We start from the raw sequence: 26,358 nt of genomic DNA on the forward strand, positions 1-26,358 counted from the left end.
TTTTTTTGCATGCAATACTCCAATTTTATTTTTATTTCTCTAAAATACTTTTTCATACTTTTTCACATCTTGAAAATACTTTTTCAAGATGTGTGATTTATTCATATAAAATTACCTTCTTTAAATTAACATTAATTATGTTTCTGATGATGATAAAAATTAAATGTAATCTAAAATTAAAAAGTAAAGTTATTTTCCAGTTCTATTAATATGTGCCAATCCCTGGATCACAAGGTGTCATACACTGGAGTATCAGGTGCCAAATACTGGTGATTTTGTAACTCTTTAGACATATGTTTTTATAAAAATATCTATTCAAATTTTTTTGTTTCTAGTTAACTAAATAAATGCATAGATGTGCATTCTTTGATTTAAAAAATTTGCAAGTAAATATTTGTTTTCTAAGTAAGGAAAACAGATGCAAGTTGAAGGATGTTATGTACCAATTACTGAGGTCGTTAATCTATTGTTTTTTTTGCAAGGGTTGATTCTGTCTTTTGTCACACATTTCTTGTTTTATATAAATGAAGATACGACAGTTCGACTTAGTTTTATCAGTCAGAACTAGGACTGGGCGATATACCGATATATCATCATGTATCGATATATATCTATTACTGCGGTAACGATACTCAAATTTCTACCCGTCCGATATATCGTTTGAAACGGAAATACGGGACATAATTACGGAGAAATTGAAATACTAGCTCAAAATTACATAATCTTTGATAGTTCTGTATGATGGGTGAGTGTTTGAAATTTCAAGAAATGATCTGCATTCTTCAATCAGTAATTTAATATTTAATTATAGTAAAAGGGAAAATTAACAGGGCCGCCGAAGGTCAAGGTAGGCCCATTGTCAGTTTGGTCTCCGGATCCCATCCCTCTATAAAGTTTTCAAAAGCGGGGCCCTACTAAGGACCGTGCCCCTAGTTTCCGACAAGGCTGGTATGGCCTCTCGTAGGCCCTGAAAAGTGAATGCGTGTTGGTTGACTGTATGAAATGATTGTATAAAAAAAAATAATAATAAAAAAATTAATTTGAATTTTGTCATCTTGAATTCAAATTATGTTTTTCGCAATCACGAGTGTTTGTGTGTGGGGGTATGTGTGTTTGTGTGTGGGGGTATGTGTGTTTGTGTGTGGGGGTATGTGTGTTTGTGTGTAGGGGGTATGTGTGTTTGTGTGTAGGGGGGTATGTGTATGTGTGTAGGCATATGTGTTTGTGTCTGTGTGCAGGCAGTTGTGTGTAGGTGTGTGTGTGGGGGGGGGGGGTATTTGTATTTGTGTAGGTGTATGTATGTGTGTGTAGCTGTATATGTGTGTAGGTGCGTGTATGTATGCGTGTAAGTGTAGGATATTGACGAAACCTGGAGACGGTTTTCGCTAGAGATGCAGCATCGTGAGGAGCCGGTCGACGGTCATGCTGCGGAGGGTGCTGGCGGGAAAATAAAATCATAGGAACGCCAAAAACAGTCAAGTGAAAACAATAAGCAATCCTGATTGCTCAGAAAACCGAAAAAAACCTAATGAGACTACTTCTCGCAACTCATCGCTTTCAGACAGCATAAGCTGAACGAATAAAACTTTTAAGTCCGGAATTAAGAGATAAAATATCGACTTCGTTCATAACATACGGCACCACTTGAGTACGTATTCAAGTACGTAACCATTCAAGTACGTATACCAATTTTAAATCGTTATCGCTGGCAGCCCTGACGGAACAAAATTTAAACTTCTGATATCCCTGTTGTTGCCAGACAGTTTCTATGCATGTGCAGACATAGTGATTTTTGCGTAAGTTCTACGCATGAGCAAAATTGGAGTTGAAATGATTATACGAATGCAAATTCTAGCTTGCACGGACATAGGTTTCTTTGTGAAAGTTGTAAAGCATTTACGTACTTGGGGGTTTTTCGACTAATAAAACACAGGTTGTGGAATTGGGGTAGCATATATTAGGATTTCCGCTTCTGTGCGAAACATCGATTGTCGTAGAAAACAGAGAATAAACCTGCATTTGTGTACTTGTATGGTTTTTGCAAATTATGTAAAGGAAGAAAATTTTAATGTGCAGATGATTTAAATATGAATGTTCCCCTCCTCGAAAGTTCACATGGCGCCTTCCTCCCCCCCCCCCCCCAAAAAGTTATTCCCCAAATAATGAGATCTGTTTCACAAAGACTTGAAAATTTTCAAGTACCCTTTGTAAAATTTACACAATTTGGTCTGTGCTTGTGACCTATGGTTTTTATCTGGTGTAAATACTTATGTAATAAGCTTTTCAGTCCCCCCCCCCGTCCCAAAAAGGGTTGAATACAACGATCTAAATGTATCGATGTATCGAAAATATCGATATTTTTAGAGCGATATATCGCGGTATTAAAACTCTGATATCGCCCAGCCCTAGTACATACTCTTTGGCGTCAAAAAATTTAACGGTTTTAAGAATCATTGCTAACAAAGAGTCCATGTAATTGAAATCTTTCTGCAAGCTTGGCGACCTAGAGGGTTAACTAGATAATACGTAAGAGCCAGAAGTAGAAGGTATTTATAGACATGTGTACAGTTTCTTTTAAGTTTAAATTAAACTGAGTCATCTCCCTTCTTGAATATGTTGAAACGACAGGCATGTTTTGGTCTTTTAAAGAAGTTAGTCAGTAATTATTGATCTGGAAATAGAAAAATGCTTTGCAATTTTTTTTTTTTGGGGGGGGGGGGAGGGGGCAATTTCATTGTTTTTAATATCGCGGCAATGCTGCCGTGGGCAGGTAAAGGGCAGTAACTTCAAATTTTCATTTTTCATATTTTTGTCATCTATTGTTCGTTAGCTTTATTGTACAAGTTCGCATATTTGGCTTTCGCTGAAAAAAAGGAGCGAAAAAACCTTCTAATTCCAGCATTTTCCTAATCCAAAACGCGTTTTGTCTAATGTCTCGAAAACTCGTTTATGCAGATACTGCCATTTACCTGCACACGGCATAATAACACTTCGAACCATGTTCCTCCTATTGCACGCATGATGATGAAGTAATTGTTTTAGAGCCAAACAGTCTCTTGTACCAACTGGATGGATTGATTTCTAAGAGAAAAATTTTTAATGGGTATGGGAGTTTGGGCGAAAAGAAGTCTATGCACGCTATTGTGTCGGTGTATTTTTTCTGCCGAAACAAGAGAATAATCAGGCAATAAAATGGGTTATTGAAATTTTTTATTCTGTTGAAACGAAACGATTTTTAAATTACATTATGTTTTCCATTATCAGAGTCCAAAAAATCATCACAATTTGAAATGCTGCAAGTTCGTTTTGGTGGAGAATTTGATTTCGTCATGGCATAAATTTTCGTAAGTGTTATCTTCACAGTAGGTTTTTTTTATTGAGGAACTGAACTCTGTCAACTCTGAGTATGAAAGGTAAATGCTGCAGATTTCCTCAAGCATTAGGACATCGGTCGGCAACCTTTCTTGACTCATTTTTTAACAGACACGATAATTTGTTTTTAAGAGTCAAATGTTAGTACATGCACCGCTAAAATTAAAGAAGTATTTTTATAGCGAATAGTATCTCTCCTTGGGTGGGCAAGTTCTTTTGGCTGGTATCTTCACTTTTCGCAAAGACATCGGGATATGTTAGTCATTCTATGATAAGATAAAGGTAAGTTAATTTTTTCTGAAATCATATTTATTTGTCCTTGTGTAAAGTGCAAATTTTCGATCGTGAATAGGGGGATTGGGAACCCGTAGAGCCATTTTTACTAGAGACGCACCGAGTAGCACTTTGGGCCGAGTACCTGGTACTCGGTTTTTTCTACTTGGCCGAGTACCGAGTAATGATTATGTTTTAAAAATGAACCACTCTCATAAACGTGATGAATTTTGAACTCATTGGAATAGCAGTATACACCTCCATATAGTAGTTCTTAAAGCAAAATCCCAGCTAAAATTTAATTATGCATTATGTAAAAGATATTGTTTATCGGAATTAAAAATGAACAAGAAAGTAAAAGGCATGATTAATTAAGTTGGAATTAACGCATTGTATCAATGTATTACTTTTGGTCCACCTATTTTTTTTGAGAGCAAATAAAAGAAAAACGTTGAAAGCACAAATGTGCAGGAACTCTGCAGACAAATGTTTCGGCGTTACAAGGAACGCCTTTTTCAATGAACAAAAGTAAGCTTATGGGTAATTCATATTTTAGCGACAAAATGACCTCCTACCTGAACGAAAACATGTCGCTATTCAGGATACTCGTCGTTTTAAAACATGAAGACAACTTAAAATGAAGAAGTAAAAGGTTTTCTAATTATGCCTAGTAGGGGAATGTGAGGCAAAGTGAAAGAATGCAAAGTGAAAGCTAAAATGACTTAGCTTTTTGATAACAAACAAACTGGAAATTTGTTTCGAAAATTACAGTACGAAAAGAAATATTTTTTTATGTATAATAAAACTTTCATTGAAACATTATTTTTTATTCTTGGCAATAATTTGGAGCCTTTATTCGGCGGTATTTTTTTCCTGACAGTACATGTGCAGTTACATTGTTAAAATAACAACAGCTAGGTGGCGCTAAAACATAGTAAATATTTCAGTTTTTCACTTTGCCCGCTATTTCATTTTCCCCCTCATTCCCATACTTCGGATAACATTTACTACAGGCATCTTTTTAAGGGCTTTCAAATGCTGCAAAACCGAAAAAATAGGACACTTTTTCGGTTAGATATTTCGAAATTGATGATTTTCCTTAAAACTGGAATCGACATCTGGGAACTAAACTTTTTCACAATAAAAGGTGCTCTCTGTTTTTGTTCTGCATATTAAATCCTTAATTATATACTATTATCAACGCGATGAGGAGCAGGATTTTCATTTTGTTCTATTCGTAACACGTTTTTTAATCTGATTATTCCTAGCAGACAATTTAATACCAAAAACAAATCTGCGAAACAATTTGCGTAGATTGATGAACGGTGGTGACAAGGGGGCGGATTGCCTACCCTTCAAAACTGATTTTTTGTTCTTCCAAATAGGGTCCGTTTCCGAAATTTTAAAAGTTTTTTTTTTTTCTGACAGAGCATTTTTAAAACTAGACAATTTTTACCATTTTTTAAAAATATTTTATCAAAGTTTATTATTTTTTAACCATTCTTTTGATCTGTGCGCAGATTCAATTTTATTTTTCCCGCTTCTGCGCATGAGATCACAAGTGATGAAATGCCATTCACCGATGCCATAAGCGCAGAGCACAGTATTTAATTCGCTTCTTTACTTACATGTACTGGCAACGATACAGTTGATAGCAAGCGAAGAGCGCAATGTGTAATTCGCTTTCAAATTATCATACCTGAAACGCGGTAGACAGCAAGCGTAAGCGTTCAGCGCACCGGTGGAAAAGCGCGCCAAAGTTCATCACTTGTGACGTCATAGAAACCACTCCTTATTTGAAAAATAGAACATTAAAAAAATTAAACATTTTGAAAGTAAAAGATTTTCCTCACTCCATGTTATTATTATTAATTTTTGCTCATTCTACCAACTTCAGTGACTAAGAGTAGTACTTTTGACTGATCGAAACAACCCCGTTATGGAAGATTCATTCACTGATCGGACTTTTCGATTTTCCATAGTGTTTGGGTGAATTTGTTTCTGCCTAAACAAAAGAATAATAAGCAGGCAATTAGATGGGCTATTGAAAGGTTTTTATTCAACTAAAGCAATAGAGTACTTAATTTAAACATTTTTCGTTGTCAGAGTTAAAAAAAATCATCACCAGTTCTATCTATGAGCTCTTTTTCGTGGAGGATTTGATTTCGTCATAGGATGGATTTCCGAAGTAGTTATTCATTAGGTAGTTCACATTAGGTTTCTCTTTTTTGGATAAATGATTAGAATACGTATATAAAACTGTAGGATGAAGTCTTATCATTTTTTATGAAGAGCATTTGCTTTGCAGTTCTTCTGAACACTTGGTTTGCTTGGCGTTTGTTTCGACTTTGCTAAAGACATCATCCCTTCTTCTTCATGTTCACACTCGGAAACACGAGAACTTGATAAATCTTCTACTGCAGCAAATTTTAATCATTCCGCAATCTTCATCTTCAAGCTCGGAACATTCTGATGATTCTTCTGCAACACATTTTGAAAATTGTGCGTTGCGGAAGACTAGTTGCAGAAGCAAATGCAAAATGTTTTTCAGTCAAATCCGAGATTGAACTTGGCGCCTGTGGTTTTGAGGATGATCCACTCTCGTCATCAGTTTTCCCTATTGTGATTTTTTATAACCAATTTTTGTGCAGATATTGCATTGCCAGAATTTTAAGAGGTAGCAGAGCTAGATGACATTGCTTTTTAATTGCTGTCTCTTTCTTTTCGTTTTCAAGTGTAGTATACTTTCAGATGAATTGACCCATTCAATTTCACATCATCAGAGACCGAAAAGTCATTACTACTTCGAACGCTGTGATTTAGTTTTTCCTGAAAGGTTTAGTTTCGTCGCAGGATGAACTTTCAAAACAGTTATCTTCCCAGAAGGCTTTTTTTTTCTTTTTCTTGAGGAATTGACTTCAAAACTAGGAACTAGCAAATTTTGATACTGCAAAAGATTTTGATAGTTGTATGGCCAAAAATTTACTTGCAGCATTGGAAACGAAAGAGTTTTCAGCTAGTTCCAAAATCTAAAAGTAGAAAGTTAATAGTTTTCTTGGAAAGCGTTCAAATGTCCTATGGAAGCCATTCCAGATCCCTCAGGATCAGACTCGAGATACTTAAGAAGTTCCCAATGCACTGAATTTGGATACTGGTTTTGGCCAAGGACGAGCTGCATCAGTAATTGCATAAAGTATTCATGTGAATTGGAGCTTGAACTTGAATCTTGTGAATTCGAAGATAATTCAGTTTTTTCAACAACATTTCTCACTATTGATTCTTTTTCACCAGCTATTGTTTTCGTCATGCATTGTCAAAAGCTAAATAGTTGAATTTGTTATCTTTGAGAGTCGTCACTATTTCTTTAAGACTAAGAACCAGCAAATTTAGATGCTGCAAAAGATTTAGATGTTTTTGCCAAAAGTTTACTTGCAGCAGTAAAAGCGAATGGGTTCATCTAGTTCCAGGGTAATCCAGTCTTGTCATAAGATTTTCCTATTGTGATTTTTTGTAACCAGTTGTTGTGCTAATATCGATTTTTTAAGAGGTATCAGAGCTAGATGACTGCTTTTTAATTGCTGTCTCTTGCTTTTCGTTTTCAAGTGTAGTATACCTTCAGATAAATGGATCTATTCAATTTTGCATTATTAGAGTCCAAAAAGTCATTACTACTTGGAACGCTGTGATTTATTTTTGCCTGAAAGAGATGCAGGATGAACTTTCAAAACAATTATCTTTCCAGTAGGCTTTTTTTTTTCTGAGGAACTGACTTCAAGACTAGGAACTAGCAAATTTTGATACTGCAAAAGATTTAGATAGTTGTATGGCCAAAAATTTACTTGCAGCATTGGAAGCGAAAGAGTTTTCAGCTAGTTCCAAAATCTAAAAGTAGAAAGTTATTTTTTTTTTTTTTTTTTGCAAAGCGTTCAAATGTGCTATGGAAGTCATTCTAGATCCTTCATGATCAGACTGGAGATACTTATTTTTCAACAGCATTTCTCACTATTGATTCTTTTTCACCAGCTATGGTTTTCATCATGCATTGTCAGAAGCTAGATAGATGGTTTTGTTATCTTTGAGAGTGGTCGCTATTTCTTTTTAAGACTAGGAACCAGCAAATTTAGATGCTGCAAAAGATTTTGATAGTTTGGCCAAAAGTTTACTTGCAGCAGTGAAAACGAAAGGAGTAATCTGGTTCCAAATTCTAAAAAGAAAAAAAAAGGATTGTTAGCTATGCATGTAAGTTGCACACTATTATTTGATTACACTGAATGAATCAAGGCACAGAGTAATGAATTTAAAAAAAAAAAAAAAATTACACAAAGTGTAGAATTTAAAAAAATATATTTCTTTATACACACACCCTGTTACAAAACAATTTTTGCACCCAGAAGGAAGACAAACTATCGACCCGAATTATAACACGTATGCGGTCTATAGCAAACGATTACATATTCAAAAAAAAAAAAAAGATATGACACGGCAAATTTAAAAAAACCTTAAATATTAAACTCTCCTACGCCAACTACAAGTCGAAACAAGTTTAGGAAGGGAGTGTAGGTCACCCATGACCTCTCCGGAGAATCAAGTCATCATCTTTACAGATGGACAGCTGTTCAACCAGTGTCCTGGTATAACAGCAGTTACCTTTCAAGCATTTTCCATGTAGGTTCCTATTGCGAGAGCGCTGGTGATCCAGAAGGGAATGCTTTATTTCATTAAAGATATTATCCGGAGATTTACGCGATATGTGAACCAGAGTTCTCTTTCCGATAAATGACAGCATTAAAAAACCGTTCGAATAAGTCTGAGCTTTCATAGTGCGACTACCAATCTTCTAGACTAGGACGACTAGAGATCTTCGTTCGACGCAACAAATCGTTCCTCAATCTATCACAGCTTTTAGAATCAATATCTGCCTCTCGATAACAAATACCAAATCGGACCACTGGCCTGGCCGCCTCCACACGCGTGTGAGTAGAACTTGAGAACTGAAACTGAGTTCGTATTCATCGTCAAAGAACACACGCCTCTCGCGAGTTATAATCTAGCTTTCCTAGGGGAGCGAAAATCCCGTCGACGCTACCTATAATGTGGGTTTAGTAAGAGGTACAGCAATGGTGATAAATCTTCAGCAAAACCGTTCTACTACCCTATTATCGCTCTGACCGAGAGGGTGGCCGAACAAATCTAACAACTGATGGTAATTCCACCGGTTACCTCTCAAAGGTCGTCCTCATTGAGCAGAGTTGAAATGGAGGGAGTAACGACTTTCATTCGTGAAACCAAGCCTCCAAGTCACGTGATAGATTGTAAAGCAAATCATTGGAGGAAATCAGGTTTCGCTGGTTTCACGCAAAACGTCTCACCTATTCGTCGCTGTTGAGTCACGTGACTTGGGAGCTTTGGCTCAGCTTTTGCCAAGCCAATGACTGGACTTGCTCCCTACATTTTAATTCCTGCTCTGAGGTCGTCCTAGTCACAACAGGTCGGCAGATTCGTTTCAGGACCCCAACAGCACGAGAGAAATTAGTCTTCTATTATTACGCAGCTGCGCATCTCCTATGCGCATAATGCGCCTACATTTGTGTCACGAAACTTAAATTCTTTGCATATCTCTAACCAGACTACATTCCTGTCGAGTTTGGAGCTCAATTTTCTCTTGGTGCACACATTTTTTTGTAACAGAGTGTATGAATATTTTGTATCAATGACTTTTACCTTAAAACATATCATATAGTTCTGATTATCACCACTTTTTACTTTTCTTAAAAAGTCTTTTAATTTTGTGTTTGGACAAACTGAAGACTTGATAATCTACTATGAAAAAATTTTTCACGGGGCATTAGTTTGATAACAGTAATTGATGTAACGAATAGTGATTTATTCTCATACCGAATATCCGATTGCCAAAGATGAATTAAAAGAGTTGTTTACCCTACACTACTTTTCTTTTACGTCTGCTAAATAATCGATGTTTAATCAGAACTCAAAATAGAGCGTGCGCATACTCATGTACGAGCGTTAGAAACAATATTTCTCAAATGAAGAGCATTTTAGACAGATTTCCTACGCATATAAAAACTATGGTAAACACGGAAAATTGAACTTGAAGAAAGAAATGTTTGTATTAGAGTCTGGGATCAGATATTGCTTTAAAAACTTTGAACGTGTAAAAGTGGGGTTCGTAATAAAGAACAAACATAACCATAGTGCCGATGCAAATAACTGTTTTACAGAGATTTATTCTCCAAGTATCTACAATTTCCGTATTGTTTGAGTGGATACCTAGCTAACTATCGCCAATAGCACCAATTTAATCCAAACTCGAAAAATCTTTATTTCGTGTCTGGGTTGACGCTTCGAGTTCGCCAAACACCAACTTGGTGATATTTCATCAAGTTGGCTCAAAACTTCCTCGAGAAAAATCTTGACAATCTATCACCAAGTGGTCGCCAAGTTGTGCTATCACTTGGAATGAACAGCGCTTAGCTCCAAAGAGGTGTAAAAGACCCCTTTTGGAACATTCGATGACTGTCAAACGGAGAGGTGCACAACTAGACACCACTTAGTGTCTACATACAAAGTTAACCTTCTATGGCTTATCGTTTCTGAGCTATGTGAAGTACATGTACAATAGGGTGAGCCGAATTTTTTTTTTTTTTTTTTTTCTGAGCACTTATTCTTACATGCAATTAGATTACAATTGAAGACTTTATAAATTTTGAAGTTCTACCCATTTCATCAGCCACACGATTGCTTCCGGGGGGAGGGCATAAAGGGTGTGAACTCCATTGAATTTTATCGGAAAATATCAAAACCACGCCCACTTATGTAAAACCGTTAGTTTTTTCTAGGGGGTGGGGGCTTTGATCCCCTTCCTCCTAGAATTTTAAATGACGGACCTGGTTCAAGGATTGGACTGATGTCGTCGATGTGATTAAAAATTCGAAGTATTACAGCGTATTAGGTATGTAGCTACTTTGTAATGTGTCACTCGTATTTGAGGAATTTTATGTAAAATTTTGAATATTCCGGCCTCATACCAAATCGGAAAAATTTGACTCCACAGGCTTGAAATTTTACGCAGCAGTTTGTTTTAGGAGTTAAAAAATTATCGCACTAAGGCTTAAAGTTCAGAAAAAAAATATTTTGTAAATTTTCTTTTTCTTTTCTTTTCTTTTCTTTTTTTTTTTTTCTAAAAATCTCAAATTTAAGTCTCTTGCCAGAGCAGAAGACATCAACTGAAAGTCACGAAATTTTGCACAGTAGTTAGTATTAGGGAGTCACCAATTTTCCGCATTAAGGCAAAGTGTTCTGAAAATATTCGATTTTTTCGGCATACACTAATGCACGTACATACGCACATTTAAAAGTCCCCAGAAAGCTTTTGAAGATTAACTGAGGAGCCACCTAAGTGAATATTTTAGCTGCCCGTGCGTTCATAGGTACAGATGCACCGTGCATAGGTGCCAAACAAAATACTCAGCATTCATTCAGAGGTGAGTGAAATGAAAATTTAAGCCGAAGTTTGAGGAAAAAGGTTGTTGCAAGTACAATAATCTCTTTACCATAAAAAATATAGTAATTTTTTTTTAAATCTGCAGTAGACACAGTATTTGAAATTGTTATTACTAAAGACTCAGATAAACACTCTTATTTTATTAAGATTAGCAAAAATGCAACAAGATTTTTTTTTTCAATGTGTTTTTTACATCCTTTTACAAAAAACAAGCAACTTGGCGACAAATTTGGCGATTTTTCTTTTTTTAAAAATCTGGTTACAGTTTGACCACTGTTGGTGAAATTTAGAGAACTAATTATTGAATCACATTAAAATTGCAATAATGGGGGGGGGGGGAGAATTGGTGTAAAAGGAAATGATGTGATGCATACATCAGTTTTTTTTAACACATGTCAATAGAGAAACCTCATATGACTTTTACTGATCATTCAAGGGTGGAATCGTGCCATATGAAACTCTTAAGCTGTGGTATTTGTATGTTAATGTTTTGACATTTGCTTTGAATGATTTATTTAAAAAGCAGTGGTCCCTCCATTGGTCACTGCGTTGCTGTTTCAATATTGCGTTGAGGACTACGATGGTGATCATAAACAATTATACTTTCACTAGAAATAAAATACTCACCTTAAGTCAATAAAGATTCGCACGCTTTTTAAAGTGGGTCGCATCCACCTAGTGACATCCAGATGGGTCACTTCAGAAATCCGAAGATCTTTTTAAGGATCCCCTTTTTGGTTTTTGGGGCCGGAAGTTCCCAAACTCCGTTTTGATCGACCCAAGGTTGGAGGGGGAAGCGCTTAGTAACGCTTTTAGCTTTCTTAGGCCATTTGGTCTGCTTGACGAGTTTCTTACGCCTGTGGTGGGCAAAACCGTCAAATTCCAATTCTATTTCTTCGTCCGAAAAGCGGTCGTAGTAGCGGAAAATATATTCAGTAATTTCCGAGATGTCCATGATTGCTGAAAAGAAAATGCGTGTTACTGAAAATGTATAACTGTGGGAAACACAGAGTTTAGAACCACAGAATAATTTTGATTATTGTATATTGTAAAAAATCATGTAGTTATTTTCACTTCCTCTTCGTTTATCGCTGGGTCAAGTGCGCCAAATAAGGTCAACCTAACTCACTAAAACTCTCAAATAAGTAAAACTCGAGTGTCACGGGAATACTGCACACATATCCGCCGTGTTACCGGAGAGGCCAACATACTCCATAGCTTCACGGTGAACTTGATTTGTTAAAACTAAGGTCGGTCCGTTGGAAGTGAAAGAAAAAGAGAATTTTAATAATTTGAATTCAGATTTTCCCCTTTTCTCTAGATAAATTGAGGAATAATTTTGGAAATTGCATACAGCACTTCATTTTCGGAGAGGAACTGGGAATGGTAAATTTGACTTGATGAACCTCTTTTTTAAAACTGAAATCATGTTTTCTTTTATCTCAGAGAAAGTAGTGTAAGCATGGACACAACGACATATGTTTTTCCATTAGTTGGAAGCACTAGCGAACTAAAAAAATTAAGTAAATTATTTGTCGTTAATCTAAAACATATAAAACTACTAGAAATAAATATATATCTTAGTGCTGAGAAGTAAATGGCAATCAAAAACGTTTGACAGATTACTGCAGACACGTGTTTCGGGGTTACAGGAAACCCCCTTTTTTCGCAATACAAAATAGTGATCTTTTGGATGTAAAGAAATCCGGTAAAAGCCACGAGAATGAACAATAGGCAGATTAAATAGGGAAAACAGCATATGAACAAAACAAACAACACAAAAAAGAGCTCAGAGCCGAAATTTATTGTACGATTCATTTCGAGAAAAAGCCGTTGAGCAAAATGTTTTTAAAAAATCCCATGAAATTTTGTTAACAAGATGAAGCCGGTAATTGTGAGATTTTTTGGAGAAATTTATAGCTTAACGGCTTTTTCTCGAAATGAATCGCGTAATAAATTTCGGCTCTTAGTTGAATTTTGTATTGTTTGTTTTGTTAGTTTGCTATTTTTGCTATTTAATCTGCCTGCTTTTCATTCTCGTTTCTTTTGCCGGAAGTCTTTACATCCAAAAGCTGACTATTCTGTATTGAGAAAGAGGTTCCCTTTAACCCCGAAACCCGTGTCTGCAGCAATATGCTAATGTTGTGCGTCAAAACGTTGTTGATTGCCATTTTGAAATACATTTGATAAATTCAAAAGTATTATTGGAACTCTGTATTTAGAAATGAGAAAGATCAGTCGTCCCACCTGGGGTACTGTTTAAGTTCTCATTTTTTGTTTTTTTCTAATCCCCTACGCAGTTATTGCCAGGGAGTGCATATATTAGTTAGTTAAAAGTAATTATTTTATACAGAATTTAGTTGTGTTTCATATTAGTGATTTAAAAACTTTTACCATAGAACGTTTGCTATTGATTACGATCAGAAAGTTACAGTGGGATTTACAATCCTATGCATCTGATTCCATTTATATTGATTAAAAATCGTTTGTTAATTTTACTGCTTATAATTTAAAGCAATTATTCTAACTAAGAGTGATAAACCATTGCTATTATGATGTCCAAACTTATATTATGCAATGGTGTCAGTTTTGCTTCATTTCATTTTATAATTTACTACCAACCAAGAGCACATAAAAATTTGCGTTCAAGCGGAAAATTTTATACGTGAAAATACACAGATACACTTCTACTACTTCATTATATTTTGATATTCCTGTTGATCATTAAGAAGCTACACGAAAGTGCTATGTTGACTTACCTTAGAGGAAATAGTTTACAAATATCAAAAAATAAATCATAAAACCCTCACAGAGATAAAAACGCAGCAACAAGCTTTGATTTTTTTTTCTCAAAATGACTTCACAACACAAGGCAATGCGCTGTTAGGACAACAATACGTTCTTTATTGTTGCAAATGGCAAAGAAATTCTGCTTCGAAACAATATTTTGCAACACACAAACATTCTTGGAGGCTTTAACACCATTCAACAATGGATATCATTTCATCTACTTTATATTGTTAGAAAAATAGCTTTTCTGCTTTCTGTTAAATTTAACACTTTGAATTGCAATGTGCCAATTTATTTTTCTTGATAAATATATAATCTATTTAGAAATCATACAACCGCACTATTTGAGAATTTTTCAAATGCATAAAGGATTTAATTATAACATAAAAGCATGAAATATGACACTATAACAAAACTATTTTAATCAGGTTTCAATAATTTTGGAAAATGCAACAAATGATTAAGATGCAAAAATTTTAGAAAGAAATGAAAAATAAATTTTCACTTTTACTGGTCCTCTGTTTTTCTTGAGAAACCCAAACCCGTTATTAGTTTCGTCTGGAAGTGGGCCCATTTTTTTTTCAATATTACATCAGTGGTGGTTAACTTTTTGTTATACACAGTTACCTTGAATCCTATCGGAAGTCATAAATATCGGAAGAACACCATCCACATCGAGGCACAGCTGAATTCAGCCAAGATGTTCTTGCAGATCACTTGCGAAGATTAGGGGACTCGGAGATGCGTGGACGCAAAACTAATGGTGGAACACTTCTAAAAATTCAGCTATGACTTGGTTGATATTCTGCCGATGATTGTGATCTCTAAGACTTGTATTTCAGATTTCCGTTAAGGTTTTAATTTAGAAATTACATGATAACACAAGAAAAAACTGGGTACTCCTACCAACGATAAAGACTGTGTTTAAAGCCTCCATTTATCAGCCAGCACCGATATGGTTTTACGTCATCAAACGTCAACAAACATGGCCTTAAAGTACTTATTAGTCCTTCAACATCGAAACGTTTCCGAAGGATTCCGTAGTGTGTGACGCCTTAAATTGCGTTTTTAAAACTTCAATGCGAAGAAGTGTCCTGAGAATAGTACTTGAATCCTGTAACTTCTCTTAACAGCATTAAAATCAACATAATTTGCCGTTTTAGGACTAGTTGAAAAAAACTTTGGAGGATCTCCGAACAGCTGCCCTTTACAAAGTGGTAATCTCAAAAGACATTCTGAAATTGTGCCATTAAGGTTACCATTTAGAAAAATTTCCGATCGAGTAGCAATCGTTCCCTTCTGCTTACCTAACGTTTTCAATGACAGCATAAACTAAAACACTTTAATCTTCGCTTTCATAGATTGTTCCGGGAGCGCACCCCCTCCCCTCCTCTCCCTCTCTTCCGTTTCCAAATGTACCCTAAAATTTCAGTTTCAAAAAGGTTACTCCACCCAAGAAATTCACGTTTCCACCACAGGCAAGTTGAGAACAACTAGTTTTCCCACATGTGGCATTTCTATAAAGTTTCACGCTAAGAGGTTCCTCTCATACAGATAGATCTTTTCTCCCGTTTGTATCCAAAGTCGTTCAAAAGGAAAACGCTGTAAAATCTGTCTGAGCTGTATGTGGCACAGTAAATAAATAACTCTGTTTGCGCAATACGCGAGCAAAATCCCTCCAACGAAAATTGGTGATAAAACTTAATCGAAATCTTGAAATTAAGAATTCTTTAATGAGAATTCTGAGATGATATCGATTAAATTTAGAATAAGTTTCATTGCATCATTAAAGTAGGGGAACGTGGGGCGAAGTGAACTGGTTAAATGTTTACTCTGCTTTTAGCGCGTGAGGTACAGTGAGGCAAAGTTTTTCGTTTCTTTATTTTATATTTTCTTAAGGTAGGCGAACACCCTAAATATTTTTTTCTCCAATATTCAGTGCACCTTTCTAAAACTTTATACGATTATTAAATATGACATAAATAACACATTTTGACCACTTCTTTGTGGAAAAAAAATCGATGTTTTTTTTTAAACAAAAAAGCCATATTTTTACCAAAAAACCGCCATTACCTTAACACTTCTAGTGCATTCATTTTTTCATTATTTTTAAAACTTTTTGTGTCTATCTCTTAGTGAGATACCAGAGAATGATATGACCCCCCAATTTAGAAATAATTAACTAAAAACAGGATATATGAGTAAATTCGTGAAAATTTTCCCCGAATAAAGTGCTTTTTGCCGTCTAAGTTTAATTGATCATTATTTAAGAAACCACATATTGCATGCCCATTAAATTTTTGAGGTTTATATCACAGTAATGTGTTCAATTACCATGTTTGCAAAGTTTCAAATCTTTAGAGTTAATACTTTTTTTCGATAGAGCTGTTGGCATAAATAAAAACTTGAAAACGTGGTTATGAGAAAACATGAAAGAAAAAGTAAATTTCTGTTATTAGCAGTGTAATTGAGTTTAGTAAATTCATTCTAGTTTTTTGTAAATATTTCAACGATTTAAAAAATAATTGCGGATTTAGAAAGATGAACATTGGGGCTCTCTGAATTTTTCAAAATCTGAAAATCGATTCTTTTGGAAAATAAGGGTTTTCGTTAAAAACTATGCATGGTAGTGACATTTTTTGTGTCTAAAAAGTTTGTATACTTAAGATGCATTACAAACCCACTATAACATTTTTCTCATAGAATCAAGAATTCCAAATTTCTTGAATTTTTTATTTTTTGTGTCATTGTGCCCCACGCTCCTCTAATATTTTGCTGAAAGTCAAAAAAAAAAATGTTTTTTTTATCATAATATGATACAGTTCCTGTTATTAACATTAAAAATATTTATTGAGACATTCTAATACTCATTGCAGTAGTTATTGCTAAGCTTATTTGCATTTTAAATAGTTTGTAAAATTAGTCAAGTATATGTAGGGTAAAGCGGATGGGGCAAGGTGAAGTAGTTTATTTCGTTTTACACATCCAATCACTTACTAAATTACTTATGTGTTCATTTATTAGTTAAATCATTTCCATTCCTTGGTTTAGTAATTCACTTATTTATTCATTCTTTCAGTTATTTTCTTATTCATTTGCTCTTTTACTCACTCTTATTTTTATTATTATTTTTTAATTAACTATTCGTTCATTGATTCAGTATATTTTTATTTAATCACTAGTGGCACCCGCACGGCTTCGCCCGTAATAGAAAAATTAAAGGTGTTTTGGTTTGCTTGTATATTTACAAATAATGTATGGTGAATTTTCTCGCCAATTGGCTTGTGCCCATGTTACGGTTCCACGTTATGATAATTTCGTAATTCATGATAGTTTTTTTCTTAAAATTGGAATAGAAAAATAACCACATCGAATTTTCGAAACATCGCTTCGATGTGCACACCCCCATGCTACAAACTAACTTTGTGCCAAATTTCATGAAAATCGGCCGAACGGTCTAGGCGCTATGCGCGTCACAGACATCCAGACATCCAGACAGAGAGACTTTCAGCTTTATTATTAGTAAAGATTCAAAATTTTATTTACAGTAGAATTTGATCAAAAGTATTTTTTATGTTTGAATTAAAAGTATTTCATTAGATAAACATTTTATTTTTCACTTTGCCCCATTAAAAAAAAAAAAGTTTTCACCTTTTTTTGAAGGCACAAATTTACTGCCAAAAATGAAAAATAATGTTTTAATGCAAGTTTGACTGAAAAAATACAGTGTTCTTTCTTTATGTACGGTAACTTTCAAAATAAATTTTTCTTTTGCTTATTTTGAAAAAGCTCACTCATCTTAACCCGTAACAGGGGAGGTGAAAAAATAGGACGTAACAGGGGACATGAGGTCTCAGAGACCGCTCTATTTGCAAATTTTTAAAAAATCGTGTAATTATGATATATTCCTCTAATTTCTCACAGATGTTCTTGGAACTTTTATTAGCAAGGGGAAAAAATATTTTCAAATTTTTAATTGAAATATAACTTTTTCGAGGAAATTTTGCTAAGAGTCTCAATATTTTTCGAGAAAATCATATGCGGTAGTAAATAACTATCTCCTCGTAATAAAAACGAATCTATTATTGAGCAATCACGATTGCTTATTGTTCTCATTTGACCGTCTTTGAGGTCCGTGCCTTTTTCAGCTTGGGCCAGGGGCGTCAGCAGCACCACTGTCCTCTGCAGGCGGCGCGGATGCTCCGGTCCTGAGCTATCCGCTTCTCCTGGTCGGAGGCATCCATGTCCCACACGCACGCTCGCCTACTCACACACATACACTCACACACGCTTACGTACAAACACACAGGTCTACGCACACACACAAGCCTACACACTTACACAAACAACTATGCACACGTAACCGCCCAGAAGGAGAGGCAGACTTGGGGGGGACAGGGGCCATTTCTAGAAACAATAATCCCAATGAGTAGGGTCCTGTCTCAGTTTGTGAATGCGAAAAACATAATTTGAATTCAAAATTTCAGAATTCAAATTAATTTTCTTTTTCTTTTTTTTTGGTTTTTTTGTTTTTTATTAATGATTTCATTTTAGTTCTTTAATATATACAGAAAATTTTAGTTCCAGAAAATTGGTTATATCAAATTTTGGACAGCACTTTAATTGTCAGTATTTTGCGTCGTATTTCGAGGAATAATTCAGTCTTCATTGTCCCGAGAACATCATCGCGTAACATTTGTGAACATTTCAAACAACTCTCAACCTCATCTAGAATATTTTGCATGTATTCCACATAACGCAGATAAGATTAAATGAACCTATATCCGCGGTTTCTAACGTTTAGATCTATGTCTACTACTGCCGAAAATTGTAACACTGTGGGGCAGGTGCGGTCTCACAGACCGCTTCTAAGAATGCGATGAAAGTTAAGCCAGATGCACTTGACTAAAGATGCTGATAAGCAATGGGAGATTTTTAAGGTTACAAAACAAAAAGCTATTGGGAAAAACCATTCAATCGAACTGAAAATGAAATAGGGCTGAACGGATGAACTTTTGAGCGATCTGTGAGACCGCACCTCCCCTGTTAAGGGTTAAGAGTCATTTTTACTTCCCTTTACAGAAAAGGAAGTATTGTATTCGCGAAAAAAATTTCACTCAAAAATCGGCCTTCATTTCCATTTTGCTCACCCCCGAATGAATGTTGAGTTTATTTTTCAACCCGACCACCCTGGATATATGCCTAGGAACGTACAGACACCCTAAATATCCATTTTGACGATCCCCGAGTTAATTACAACGAGTTTTCTCGTGACGTCTGTATGTATGTATGTATGTACGTACGTATGTATGTGTGTATGTATGTCGCATAACTCAAGAACGGAATGTCTTAGAAAGGTGAAATTTGGTACTTAAACTCCTAGTGGTATCTAGTTACGCACCTCCCTTTTTGGTTGCATTCGGATGCTCCAAAGGGTGTCTTTTGTCCCTTTTTGGGGGGAAATCATTGTTAATTTCGATGTAAACTCAAGTGTGGTTATCATTTGGCGGACACTTGGCGATACATCACCAGTGATTTGGTCGCCAAGTTTTTTCGCCAACTTGGCGACAAATTTGGCATTTTTTTTTAAAAATCTGGTTTTAATTTAGCTTTTGTTGGTGATGTTTAGAGAGTAAAGTATTGAATCACATTAAAACTGCCAATAATGAGAAAATGACATTAAATTGGAGTATAAGGAAGTCCACATATCAGCTCGTTTTTTAAAAGCTGGACAAAGTGAATGGAAGCCTGATAGTTGACACCTTCAATTTTCCTGAAACTTTCAGGATATTTTACTAATATTGGAATAAGAAAAAGTGAAGCTTCTTTCCTCTCTAATTTGACATGTTGGCCCTCAGGTGGAGGTCGAAGTTTAGGGTCGTGAGAAAAAAAGAGCTAAATGTATAATCGCTTTGCTTCAAAAGCAATGAGTGAACCGAGCCAATTCTTTAAAATAAGGATACTACTTGATACTAGGTACATTCTAGTATAAATATTTTGTGGACTGACTCATGGTTTTGAGGGTAAAGGTCAATTGAAAATGCAATTTTTTAAACATTTTTTGCAATGTTTGGGTCCGGATATCTGTTAAAGCCGTGAGTAATCCTCGCAAATATGTATATGATTAACTACTCACCACAGTATAGTACTAATAAAAATATAAAATAGCTTTCGTTTCTCTTGGCTTTAGTAGTTAAACGGTCTCAAAATCGATAATTTTTTTAAAAACGGCCAAGCTTAGAGGTCAATAACATTGATCGCGACGGATCAATAACTTTGGGATACGACTGTATTTATAGTCCAAGTGGTGTAGTTTAAGGTCTAGGTTAGGGACATATGGCAACTAATCAACTTTTTTAATTACGTGACCTCAAATTTGATAATTTGAAACAACAAGAATCCAAATTTTTAGGTCAATTACTCTATAACGCCTGAGACAATAACTTTGGCAAGAGCTGTAATTATGCTCTACGTGGTGTAGTTTTAGACTCATGTTAGAAAACCATGAGATCTAATCATATTAGTTAATTAAACGGTTTCAAAAATTATTTCAAAAATATAAAACTGCGTTTTTTGACGAGTTTATATGCGTGCTACTTAAAATCTTATAAGCTCAAATTCGCATAAATACTGCATGGAATCAATAGTGAAATGTACTTTAAGCTCCCAAAATTTCATGCTTCCAGTGTAATAAAATTTTCTGCAACCTTGACCACAACATGGCGGTTCTTCTTACAAAGCTGATCCGCCATTTTGGAGATTCCGAGATCCCCAGGATTCGGGTCTCGGAAGCTGACAATTTGCGTAGGTTAGTTTCAAAGACACATCTCTACACCTCTATAAAATTTCATCCCATTAGGGAATGATCGAGCAGGGACAGCTTTAAAAATTTAAATCAATTGACGCAGAATCACTCAGATATAACATTGTGACAATTCACATGCATCTTTGATTATTTTTGACTTTATAATCATCATAAATCGATGCTATATTTTAGGAAAAGGATTGCAATTGGGTAAGAAATTGAGTTCATAAGTACAGTAGAATTTGCAAATACACTACTTAGTAATAAACTTTCATAAATAAATAAATTTTTTAAACTTGGCTCAAATGTAAAAACATAAATACAAAGCCAAGGGGGGAAAAACACAGGTTTGTTAGACAATAACAAAAGATGCGGGTGAAATGTGCACATTGTTTATATCAGATTGATTTCACGTCAACTGATTTTTTAAACTGTCAACGCTCGATCATCTCCGAATGGGATAAAATTTTATAGAGGGGTAGAGATGTCTTTGAAACTAACCTGATGCTAATTTTCAGCTTCCGAGATCCGAATCATGGTGATCTGGGATCTCCAAAATAAAGTGCTCCAAAATGGCGGATCAGATTTGTGAGAGGAATTGCCATGATGTGGCCAAGGCTACAGAAAACTTTATTACACTGGAAGCATGAAATTTTGGGTGCTTAAAGTACATTTGGCTGTTGATTCATTCTAGCATTTATGTGTGTTTGAGCTCATAAGATTTTGAGTAGCACGCATATAAGCTCGCAAAGAAACGCTCTTTTATACTGAAACCATCATTTTTGACACCATTTAATTAAGTAATATGATTAGATCTCATGGTTTTCTGACATGAGTTTAAAACTAAACCACCTAGAGCATAATCACAGTTTTGCTCAAAGAGTTTGACTCGGGCGTTATAAAGTAATTGACCTAAAACTTTGATTCTTGATGTTTCAACTTTGAGACTGCGCAATTAAAAAAGTTGATTAGTTGCCATGGGTTTCTAACCTGGACCTTAAACTAAACCACTCAGACTATAACTACAGCTGTGTCCCAAAAATGTTGACCCGTCGTGATCAAAGTTATTGACCTCTAAACTTGGTCATTTTTAAAAAATCATCGACTTTGAGACAGTTTAACTACTAAAGCCAAGAAAAACGAAAGTTATTTTATATTTTTCTTAATACTATACTGAGGTGGGTAGTTAATCATAAACTTATTTCCAAGGGTGACTCACGGCTTTAGCAGATATCCAGGTCCAAACAAGACAAAAAATGTTTAAAAAATTCCATTTTCAATTGATCTTTGCCCTCAAAGTGATCTTTGCCTTCCCATGAGTGAGTCACCAAAATATTTATACTAGAATGTATCTAGTATCAAGTAGCATCTTTATTTAAAAGAATTAGCTTGGTTCATTCATTGCTCTTGAAGTAAAGTAATCATATATTTAGTTCTTTTTTTTTCATGACCTTAAACTTTGACATCTACTGAAGGACAAACAAATCAGTTTTTTAAAAAAAGACACTTTTTCTTATCATTATACCTTTAACACATTCAGAAAATTTTACGAAAATTGAAGACATCAACTATCAAAAGTGTCCAGCTTTAAAAAAAATGACTCTTAACCATTTCGCTTATTTGCCCTATATTCCCCCACTATGGTTACCAAAAGGAGTTGGCTAATTATGTATGCACACACATTTTTAACTAAAAAAAAATTTTTTCTTATAACGTGTGTGACTCAAACTTCTTTTAAAATGTATTTTTCTTTCCAATAAATAAATTTTTTCTCTGAACACACATCTTTCTTCACTCTAGTTAGTTCTACAATGATTTTAAATAAGGAAAACCACTTTGAACCAAAGTAACTCAAACGTAAGGGGTTAAACCTCTGAGTTTATCAAATGGGGTCAAATAACTCAACCCTATTTACTCAACCAGTTACTCAACCAATAAAGGTTAAAGTAACTCAAACGCAAGGGTAACATTGGCCCAAGTAAAAAACAACTAAAAAGGGTAATATTACTTGAAAATAAATTGATCACTATTCATAATTAAATTAAAAGAACATTAGATTTATAAAAAAGCTTACACAGCTTTTAAATATGAACAGTAACAAAAATATTGACAAACCATGAGAAAAGTTCCAAAATGTGAGTCAAAGCAGCCCGTGTTTACGGTAAACAAATCAGCAGTTTAACAAAAGTGCGAATTGGTCCTATTAGAAACTTGGATATAGACTTCAATAAGACCAACTCTAAAAAAACTTTCAAATTGTAAAAAAAGAACAATAAAAAATCACATTTGACCCCATTTGATAAACTCAAAAGTTTCCATATTTACTTCAATGTGAAGGGAAACGATCAACTGTCACGTTTAGGGTACGGACAAGTCGTTTCCTGTGTTTTTTTTAACTTTTTTTGTGGACACTCTTGAGCATAATTCGTGCACATATGTGCAGCATATGCAGCATAGGATCATATCTCCTCTAGCCAATCCCCCGTTGTCTTAATAAGGTCAAAGAAACCCTAATAGCGTTAATCATGGCCGCATTGCATTACAGTCCACCTTTCAAGCATTATCAAATCACAGGAAAAAATGACGGCGGCAACTTTCTTTTTTGAACTCGTCACTTACATAAAATTGGCATTCTAGAACAACTAGCAACTTTGATTACTTGTAAACTACATTGAGCCATGAAGAAACAAAATTTAATACGATCCTAGGGGTGACCATATTACCTCTTCCAGGACACTACCACATAAGCATTTTCAATTGTAATCGGTCGGATTGGGGGGAAAAAAAAAATATAATTTCAATACATGAAATACACCGCCAGCTCAGTCAATTCCAGCCGAGGACTGCAGTTTCGTGCTTCTTAGCACTCATCAGCCCGGCATAGGACTAACTGAGCTGGAGGTGGAAAACCTCCTCAGTAACTGCCTTGCCTGCAATATTCGAGTTGAACCGGACCATTGTTTCGGTTTCCACCTCCAGCTCAGTCACTTCCTATGCCGGGCTGATGAGTGCTACTAAGCACGAAACTGCAGTCCTCGGCTGGAATTGACTGAGCTGGCGGTGTATTTCATGTATTTCTGCCTTAGCCCTGGCTATAGGTCGGTACCTTACTGAATAGAATTCCAATGTATCACATGTAGTTCCTTCCCTTTCTTCTAGTCAAAGCTTCCCAAACTGTTGTCCGCTGACCTCCTGCGGATCAGCCGACTCCTGTTCGGACGCTCGTTTCAATTTTTGAAGAAAAAGAATGATAGAAAAGCATGAGATGACATCTTTTCATTTAAAACCCAGGTACTTTCCCTTCGAAATATGGAGTTGACGTTAATAGGCACCCTTATGCAAAATTTAAAAAGGAAAGAGGGGGATCAGGTATTTTCTCTGCGGTTTAGTAAGATATCTTCCCTATAGAAGCCTATTTCAGTACAGATTAGAGTTACAACAATTTGATATTTTTAATAACTTAATCATTAATGGCTGGAGAAGAAAGGTTTTTACATTTTTGGAAAGGAAAAAGCACTAAATGCAAGGGAGCTCTAATTTCTAAGGGTGGGGGTTCCACTTACCATCCCCCCCATATGGGTATGACGTTTTAACTCTACATCACGTCGTGTACTCTCATCTACGCTGCAAAAGCATAACGCGTTCTTCATTTTCCACAACTTACCTATTCCAATTCGGGTTTTCAAACTAATGCAGCTGCTAAAAATAAGTATCCAAGCTGTGTAGATGTTGAACCTGATGATCGGTTCCAGCTCTTCCCATTCATTCCAAATTTTATTTCGAAACTTAATTCATGTGTAACCTGTCTGTTCAATTTGACTTTTTTTTTTGCTCCAGAATATGTAAGCAAAGTTAAGCATCGTAAATTACCTAATTTATGCTTTTTGTTTGAAAAGAGTGATGGTCCCCCAGTAGTTAGAACTGGTTCATTGAATTCAGATCCATTAACTAGAAACTACGAGTATTAATACTCTCTGATGACAGGGATCCGCGCTGAATAATAATCCATAAAAGGGGTCCGCTGGCTATGAAGTTTGGGAAGCCCTGTTCTAGACGAATTGAAAGATAATTTTGGAAGTAACTGGGACGGAAGAACTTGATTTTATGACTGTTTGTCAGGACTAAAATTATGTTTCCTGTTACCATACAGACCAGGGGCTATAGGGAAGCACCCCTTTTACTTTCCCATTAGTTGGATGAAGGTAAACAACCGAAAAAAGAAACACACAATCAGTTTTGAAGCTTCAGAAATCTTTCTTACCCACTAACAATTAAACTGCGACCAGCGGAATTCTTCAAATAAAATCTAAAGTCATTTAGGAATGAAAAGCATAAAAATCTAAATTATGTGCTGAATTTCCGTAAAATACACACAAAAGTGAAATATACTGAACTTTAATGCTCCAAAGAAAGGGAAAATGGAAAAATTATTTTGCTTCAGAAATCAGAGTTTTAGGAGAAAACATCTCGATCGCACATTGGAAATAGCTAGCAAAATCAAATTCATACTTAAATGTATTAAGTTATCTTCTGCATGCCAAGTGAACATGTAAGATCACTTAACTCTGAAAAACAACTTTTTCCACAGTGCCTTTTCAAACATTGATAACTCACAAAACTGCTTGGAAACACTCGGAGTCTCTTCTAGTATTCACTAGCTATTCTTCATTCACTAGCAGTGCAGTTTCAGTAGTTACGACAAGTGTGGTAAAATAATTTGTTTTCATTCACCCCATGATTCATTTCACCCCAACTGACCCCAGTTATGAAGCTAGCAGTCTTGCTTCCTTCTTGTCCCATTCAAAACGTGACTCCTTGTGCATTGCAAATATTAACATTGACTTCCATCTCTTTGGTACATATAAAAGGTGTCATTGTTGTGAAACCTATTCTCGCAAAGCGACCATGTTGTTATAACCCCTCCCATCATTGCACTGCTGTATCCCATAATGGGGTCGTTTCCAAAACTTTAAAAGTGTTTTTTTTCTGAAAGAGCGTGTTTAAAAACATAGGATCTGACCATTTTTTAAATAATTTATTTAAGTTTAATATTTTTAAAAAATCATTTAAATCGGTGCGCTTTCATTGTTTACACTTCTGTCGTGTGACATCACAAATGATGAAATGACATTCAGTGTTGCCCATTCACAGAACAAAATATTTCATTCGCGTCTTTACTCACGTGTATTGGCAACGATAGGGTTATAGCAAGCGTAAAGCGCAATTTTAATTCGCTGCTTGATTACCATAACGTGGGAACGTGGTAGAAAGATGCGCCAAATTGCATCATTTGTGACGTCATAAAGACCACGCCTTTTTTGAAAAGTCGGACATTTTAAAAAACGAAATAAAAAAAAACTGTTGGGAAAATGAAAGTATTTTCTGGGTTCATGTAATTTTTTTTGCTCATTCTATTCATTTCAATGACTAAAAGTAGTACTTTTGACCGAAGGAAACCACCCCATTCCGGCTTCAATATTATCTCCTTTTTACCATAGACGGGGCCTCGCTATGTGAATTGCTTCGCTCACTGATCGGCTGGATTACACGTGTAACGTGTATGCGTTGGTAACGTGGTGGCTTGGCAACTTTGGCC

This window comes from Uloborus diversus, unplaced genomic scaffold (assembly GCF_026930045.1).
Source record: "Uloborus diversus isolate 005 unplaced genomic scaffold, Udiv.v.3.1 scaffold_13, whole genome shotgun sequence".
Taxonomy (NCBI): Eukaryota; Metazoa; Arthropoda; class Arachnida; order Araneae; family Uloboridae; genus Uloborus; species Uloborus diversus.